Here is a 7,458-nt window from a genome sequence, read left to right as displayed (position 1 = left end):
TCGTCCCGGATCCGGGTTCCTTAATGGGCCTTCATGGATCCGGGTTCCTCCTTAAGGTCGGTCGGATCCGGCTCCCTTTTCCTGGGCCGGACTTCATCCGTCAGGATCAACAACAACTGGGCCGCCCGATGGGCCACATGCCACATCACCATCTGTGGGCCACCCGGGCTTGCCGGATCTAGGCACTGTCGATGGTACACCCATGAAGTATACCCACAACATTTGCTGCCCTGCTCCAGAGGTACTTGTCATGGTCGGCATCTTCATATGTTCTCATTCGATGATATCATCAACTAACCAAATAACTCATTTAAAATATTTTTTCTTTGTCGGGCAGGGCTTGGAAACGGTTCATCAATACTATTTCGGGTAAATGGAAACCGGAGCTTACATTTAAAGATTTCCCTGTAAGTAGTACTATATATAGCTATGTCTGCGAATCGCTTTGATATTTTGATTCAATACCATGCATGTTTGATTATTAGTTTGATCGAACTTTTTTTCCGTAAAGTGTTTGAAGCAGGAACTCGGGAATAACTTATGTGGATACTATGTCTGCGTGTTCATTCACGAGATGACCTGTCACAGGGATCCGGACGAGGCTATACAAGCCATTCGTGTACGTGAACAATATTTCACAATCTTATTTTATTACCATCAATTGTATTGAGTTCCATTCATATGTATTGATATTTTTAATTTAGATGGAACGCCTGCGGGACTCTCTCTCCTAACAGAGGATCGCATAGGAGCAATTCAAGAGGAACTTGCAGGATTCTTTCTTAACGAGGTCATAGCTCGAAATGGAGAATACCATCGGGAGTTCATAGATCTTTCTCGACGTCGTTAGGCATATATGAGATAGATATAGTAAAGAGGTCCGACTTTATATTATAAACATGCATTACTTGTACTGTATTTCATGATGACGTCTATATATACATGACGATGTTTGTGGTTTCTTGAATGATGTATGCATTGCAGAATTGAATGAATAATATAAAACCCTGAAACTCTGCCGCGGCAGAGAAACGGCCAGTTTCTCTGCTGCGGCAGAGAAACGCTACTCCACCCTAAACCTCTGCCGCGGCAGAGAAACGGCCATTTTCTTTGCCGCGGCAGAGACCCTCTAGTCCCGGTCCGTATGACGAACCGGGACCAAAGGTCCTCCACCACAAGCCCCGTGGCCGCACTACGTGGCGGGGCCTTTGGTCCCGGTGCACATTTTAACCGGGACTAAAGGGTTGACCAAATGGACCGGGACTGATGGCCCAAATGGACCGGGACTGTTGGCCCTTTTTCTATACTAGTGGCAGTTCAGCAAGGTTGAGATTGGAACGAATATCAGTGATGACGATGTCGCAAGATCTTTGGTGAATATATCATCAAATTGGGCAGTAGTTGTCGATACATGTGGTTTGTCCGTCAATGTTGCACTCCATTACCTGACAAACAAACTATTGAAATATTGTCACAATAGATGATAGTATCCCGCTGAATGGGTAAATGCAGATCAGACAAAACTTGATGCAGCCAAACAGTCTCAACAACATAGTACTCAGCCTCAGTGGACGAACGAGAGACTCTGAGCTGACGTTTTCGAGGACCACGAAATCAAATTGTTATCTAGAAAAACATAGTATCCAGATGTCGATCGACGAATTTCCTGGTAATGTACCCAATGTGCATTGGAATATGTTGTAGAGGAAGTGGGAGAGGATAAGTTGATATAAAGACCATGATCGAGTGTACCATTTGAGGTAGAAAGAATATGTTTTACGTAGTTATAGTGAGGAAGATGAGGATCATTCTTATAAAGACATGATTGTTATACATCAGGAGAGTTCATGGCGGGTGATTGTGAGATTTTTAGTGCACCAGTGAGACAATAATAAAGAGTAGCATCAGAAAAAGGTTTACCCGAAGAGGAGAGTTTGGAGCTGGTGTCAATAGAAGTGTGATAAGGATGGAAATCGTTCATGCCAGCCATGGATAAGAGATATAGAATGTATTGCCGTTGGGAGAGAAAGGGGTCACACACATCATGAGTAACCGCAATGCCCAAAAAATTATGAAGCAAGCCAAGATCGGTCATGGAGATTTTGATGCGAAGTAGAGATAATGTGATTAAGAAAAGACTGAGAAGTAGTGAGAACAATATCATCAACGTAAAGAAGTAAGTATGAAACATGAGAGTCTGTGGATTGAATGCGGTTGCTTGAATGAAGAAAGAGAACCGTTGATAGGAGACGTCTGTTTTAGGCCATACTAGACCGGCCAACAAAGCGCGCGTTGCCGCGCCCGTCCATTAAAAAATGATAATAGTACTGTATATGCAAACAACACTAAAAATAGAATTCCTTTAAAATGACTCCACAATACAACCAACAAACTTATAAATTTCCGAAACTGCTATATAAGTGATGATAAAATAATCATATGTAGTTCTAATTGGTAAATACTCTAACTTGACAACCGCCAATTCAAATGGACCACACTGATGCATCATGTATATACAAAAATGTTCAAAACCAAGAATACCACGATATTGCTCGGAATGGCGGGATAGTTTACATTATCCAGTTGAGACTTTGGGGCGTCTTGGAGCGGCTTTGCTATTAAGTGAAAGAGAGAACCACCTCTAGTTTTTTCCTTGTCCAAACATGCAACATTTTTATGGCACTTCAGGAAAAGAGATGAAGAGTAAAGACTACAACAGTACATAGTTGGAGCTAAAGCCCTTCTGAATGCTCCACACTGTTTGGCGGCAATGCGATGCAATAATGTTGTCCTGGATATTCCTCCAAAGAGTGAGTAATGGTGTCCTCTTTAGAGAAATCAAAGCTAATCTGAGTGTTGCTTTTGACAAGCAATAGTTAAAGGTGTGTCCAAGATCTTGTTATGTAACAATATAGCTCACAAAATTGTTGTACGAGGTGCTCTATTAGGGGATGGTAAGCGATGTGTTTGGTTTCACCATCTTGGGCCGGTTGTTAAACTTGTGTGCTAGTTATTATCCAGGATGTCAAGGTAATAGAATGCAAGAGTGTTCCTCTAAAAAAAGATAGTACCTCCTCGAATGCTATGGCCAGATTTGAGTTCCTTCCACTGCTTGCACGCACATCTAGGTTGTTCACTCTGTCCGAAAGACTGAGCTCAACGGCCTTTTCAATATGCTTGACTGCCTTGCCAAGTCAGTTGCCTGCTCGAAGGGCATCGTACTCCTGACCCGAACAGTACTATTTAGAGTAGTTCCCATATCATAGTTGTATTGTTTCAAGTGCATACACTAAAGAGATAAATAGCATGAATAGTAAATAGTTCGATATGATGATTATAGATAATTTGCATAATAAATAAAATATTAAACCTACAACAAACAGTATCAGATACACATGGAAATTCTATTAGACTTTGAGCGCCAAGTTCCAAACTTGGTCAAAAGAGAGAGTTTACCATGATACCAAGTTACCAAAGAACAGTTTCCAAAAGCAGCACACACTTTGTATGGTAGTAGTATCAGTATTGCATATCATTGCATACATAAGAGTTGAGTTTTTTTGCAGCGGGCTAGATTTCAGAAAGTAGACACAAATAAGAATAAAGAGTCTGACCAGTTCGGAAGGAGTGCACTTGTAAGTTGACATGCTTTAGGAGTAGGCTCCTTGTTGATTTGATGTCATCTTGTATTTTATTGTTTCGCAAAAATACCAGTTTTCTGAAAAAATAAGCAAGCTTATCCTTATGAACACAAAAGAAATTTCTAACATCAGACACAATACATATCGTATGCCAACTTAAAAGAAAGAATTTACCTCATAGTACAAAAGATTGGACCCCTTTTTCCTTAGTCCATGGCCTAGATCATTTTCTAGCGTAAGAGAAAAACTATATATAGAGAGAGGGAGACTAAGATGGTGTGTTTGCTGCTCCTCAAGCTAGGAAACTGCTCCCCCAAACAGCTACATACTCTAAAATTGCACCCTTTGAAAGCATTAAATTTTCTAATGGGATTTGAGATGCTAACTATGGTTAATTGACAAAGGAGAAACGGCAACTCATGTCCTTACTGGAAAATGCTGAATACAATTTACGTCACAAAAAGCTAAAAATAACTTGCTGAACAAACAGCTTCAAACACTTTTTGGGTAAACACATAATACATTAAAATATCGTCTATACAGCTGCGGATTATGAGAGATCCTTCTGGGGAAGCATGCTTCTCTTCCTTAGCTTTCGGAACTTCATCATTTTCACTGCAGAGCTTGTTTGCGAACTCCATTGAAAATTCTCCTCCAACAAACAATTGGTTGATACAAGTATTGGTATTTCTAAGATACACGTGATAAAAAATTATTAAGTAATATAAAGGAATAGGTAATGCTCTCAGAAGTCTCATGTGATAAGTGTTGATGCCTCTATGGAGGCTCACTTCAAGTTGGAGCTCGTTTCATCAAAACTCTTATACACTTATTCATTCATAGTACACAAAATTAAATATACAGAGCAAGACATAGAGCTTCAGAGAGCCTCTAAAGGCTAAGCTAAAAGTATTGGTAGAGAAAAACTTACATCGACTCAGTCATCTTCTTGTCATAAACTCCTAATGCTTAGCATCAAAAAGGGAACCCTCTAGTGTCATTCCTGTCATGGATGTATTATTAAATAAAAACAAGAGCATTTTCACAAGGCAACAAATCGTTGAAGATGTTTAAAGGTAAAATCAATATCTTTTTAACAAAACTGATCGCTTAATCGGCATTAGAAAAAGGCATCCATCAAAGCTGGTAACATGCTGATGAGTAAAGCATACATAGGCTTGGACCAAATAAAATACATCTTGCAAAGGGACATAATAGGGAGTCAGATATTTGTTAAAATTTGTGCTGACAAACAAAGTTGGACGCTGCTACGCAGCGGCGCCGCACGGGAGCGATTTCGTGCGACGGCCCAACTAAAGCGTGGGACAGCCCAAATGTGTCAGACCGACTCCTTATTTATTTTGTGTGGTCCTTTCAACAACGTCGTTCTCTTGTGTCAGACTTGATGGGGCTAGTTCCGATTTTTTCTTGATGGGGCTAGTTCCGATTTTTTTTGTTCTCCGTGCAACTAGCTGCGCATGCTCTCTTGCAAGGACCAAAAAGTAACAGAAAATTTTGTTTATTGAACACAACTACTATTATCTTTCGATAAGTTAACTACTATTATCTTTCGATAAGTCACAAATATCTAACACGGTACACAAAAGATAAGTAAAATTTAACACTCGTGTCTCTATATACCATTTACATAACAAATAATTGGCAGTGTTAGTAATTGCTAGGTTAACTAAGTCTGATGGCCAGATTAATTAGGCATAGATGCCATATTCAACCATTACTGAAAATAGTATCTGATAGGTTATACCTAGTTAATTACGATTGGTTGCCAGATTAATTTTGCCATTTTAAATTATCAGGTTCAACTGCTAGTAATGTTCATATTCACTTGCCAGATTAATTAAGCTTAACTACTGGATTAATTGTACTGTAATATGTTTTACGTACTTGCCAGATTAATTAAGCTTAACTACTGGATTAATTGTACTTGCCTGCCAGTTTCAATAAGTACTTCACAAAAATCTGTAGTACACAATTCGTACTATTCGATAAAGCCGTCGTCCCCCAAAAGAAAATGCAAGGCAAAATGCAACTACTCCAGATTAAGTTCACAAGCAAAACGGACGAGCATCTCACCAAAAATTTAAGAGTGTGACAGATCGAGATAAACAAGTAGAGGAAAAATCTGTCACAAAGCCCTCAGTTCGCTGGCGGGGAACGCAAGCTACGCGATGGGCTCGAGCAGGTGCCCGACGGCGGCAGCGATGGCGCAGTTGAGGAGGGGGAGGATGAGGCAGAGGCCGCGCTCGTCCGACCAGGGATTCTCGCGCGCCGCGGCCTCCCGGCGGTAGCCCATCGCCGCCTCTTCTCGCGCGCCGCGCCCTTCCGACTCTACCCCATGGACGCCGCCTCTTAGCGCTTGTTGGCGGCGCCCTCTCCGATGCATAGTCGGTGCCGGCCTCTCCTCGCGTGCATCTCCGGCACAACGCTCCTGAACATCTTCGGCGAGGCACTGCTATTCCATGGCTATTTTATCAGGAGAGGGAGAGTATGTGAACTTGTGTGCGGCCAAAGGAGTTCCACGAGGAGGATAAGGATGGCTGGCTGTTGGTGGAGCACACTCTTGCGTGACACGAGAAACGTCTCTCCTTAAATGCAGCGATGCGCTTTCTGTAATAGCCGCCGCACACGGGAGGGCGAAAGGTGCGGCGCCTCCCGTTAGATTTTCCCAACAAAGTTTGTACCTCAATCGGAGTGACCTGCTCAGCCTCGAAATAATGAGCTATACACAATCTAAATCTTTCCTACAGGCACGAATCGTTAATCCTTTTGCTTCAGGTAATTTTTTTTTTTTTTGATTTTCAAGCACCGTACTGAATGCTAAAATTGGCACGTCACGCATACATCAGAACTGTGGAAGAAATCTTGCCTTAGTATGTACAGTGTGAAAAAAATTCAATCAAGATTATCAGTGGGCACGTTCTTATCCGCTCGCTACTGTTGAGGAGAGGCGGAAAAGGAGGCGACCGCGCGTGCTCTGCTCCCGCCGGCGAATCCGCCGCTCCCCTCTGCCTCCGGCCGCCGTTCAGGCGCTGTGAGGTAGGGGGGAGCTCCGGAGGCTGCCGTGCGTGTATAGTCTAGGTGTAGGTGTAGGTGTGTGTGTGGCTCGCGTCGGCATCGAGACGGTGGCGATGGCGGCGGTGGTTGAGCTTTTGTCCTCCCCCTCTGTTCCCCGTTCCGGTGTTCTCGCCGGAGAGGCTGTGGAGGTGGTTCGTCAGGTCACATCTTCCTTCTCTGGTCCTCTGGCCGTCCGTGGTGGAGAGGGGAGGAGTGGGTGGGCGGTGCTGATCTGCTTTTGTTGCTGCTGTTTGTGGTGGTCCTCTTCGTGGTTGCTCCGGCCGGCCGTGGAGGCGTGGGGAGCGGCGCCTGGAGGTGGTGCGGGGGTGGTGGTGGTGGACCTAGGCGGAGCGGAGCCGGCTGGATGTTTGGCGGATGCGGGGAGCAGCTGCCGTGGTCGTACTCGTTCATCGAGTTTCGGTTCCGTCGCTTGGCGGCGGACGGCTTCTGCGACCTTCTACATGCTGGAGCGGCGCCCTCTTCCCGGCGGTTGGAGGTACGGCGGCGTCGCCGTCGCCTAGGTGCTTGGGGATCGTCTGGGATCCGTCTGTGTCTTCTTCGATAGCTCAGGGTGCTCTTTGCACTTTTTGGGGTCCTCTTTGCACAGGAGATAATGTTTCTCATGATTACACACTAGTAGGGAAAAGGCTATAGGGGCTCGACTAATGGAAGCGAGCTCTCTCCCGCGCACGAGGTTGCTATTTTCAGCAACGGGCGGAAATGGCGCACGCTACTAGTAAGG

General features: G+C 44.0%; 1 long non-coding RNA gene across 2 annotated transcripts; it reads right to left on the bottom strand.

Annotated features, from left to right (window-relative positions):
* Positions 1–2,396: 2,396 nt before the first annotated feature.
* LOC127306463 (uncharacterized) lies at positions 2,397–6,226 on the bottom strand. 2 transcript variants are annotated; one of them, XR_007854683.2, is made up of 4 exons: positions 5,736–6,226; positions 4,573–4,644; positions 3,615–3,718; positions 2,397–3,224 (listed from the first exon to the last, which is right to left on the bottom strand). It is a non-coding gene; the product is annotated as an uncharacterized lncRNA (long non-coding RNA). The 2 variants fall into 2 exon arrangements; XR_007854682.2 differs by having other exon boundaries at positions 3,615–4,644.
* Between the last annotated feature and the right edge of the window lie 1,232 nt (positions 6,227–7,458).

Source organism: Lolium perenne, chromosome 6 (genome assembly GCF_019359855.2).
Source record: "Lolium perenne isolate Kyuss_39 chromosome 6, Kyuss_2.0, whole genome shotgun sequence".
NCBI classification, from domain to species: Eukaryota; Viridiplantae; Streptophyta; class Magnoliopsida; order Poales; family Poaceae; genus Lolium; species Lolium perenne.
The sequence above is the reverse complement of the archived record's forward strand: the minus strand, read 5'-3'. Positions and strand labels throughout refer to the sequence as shown.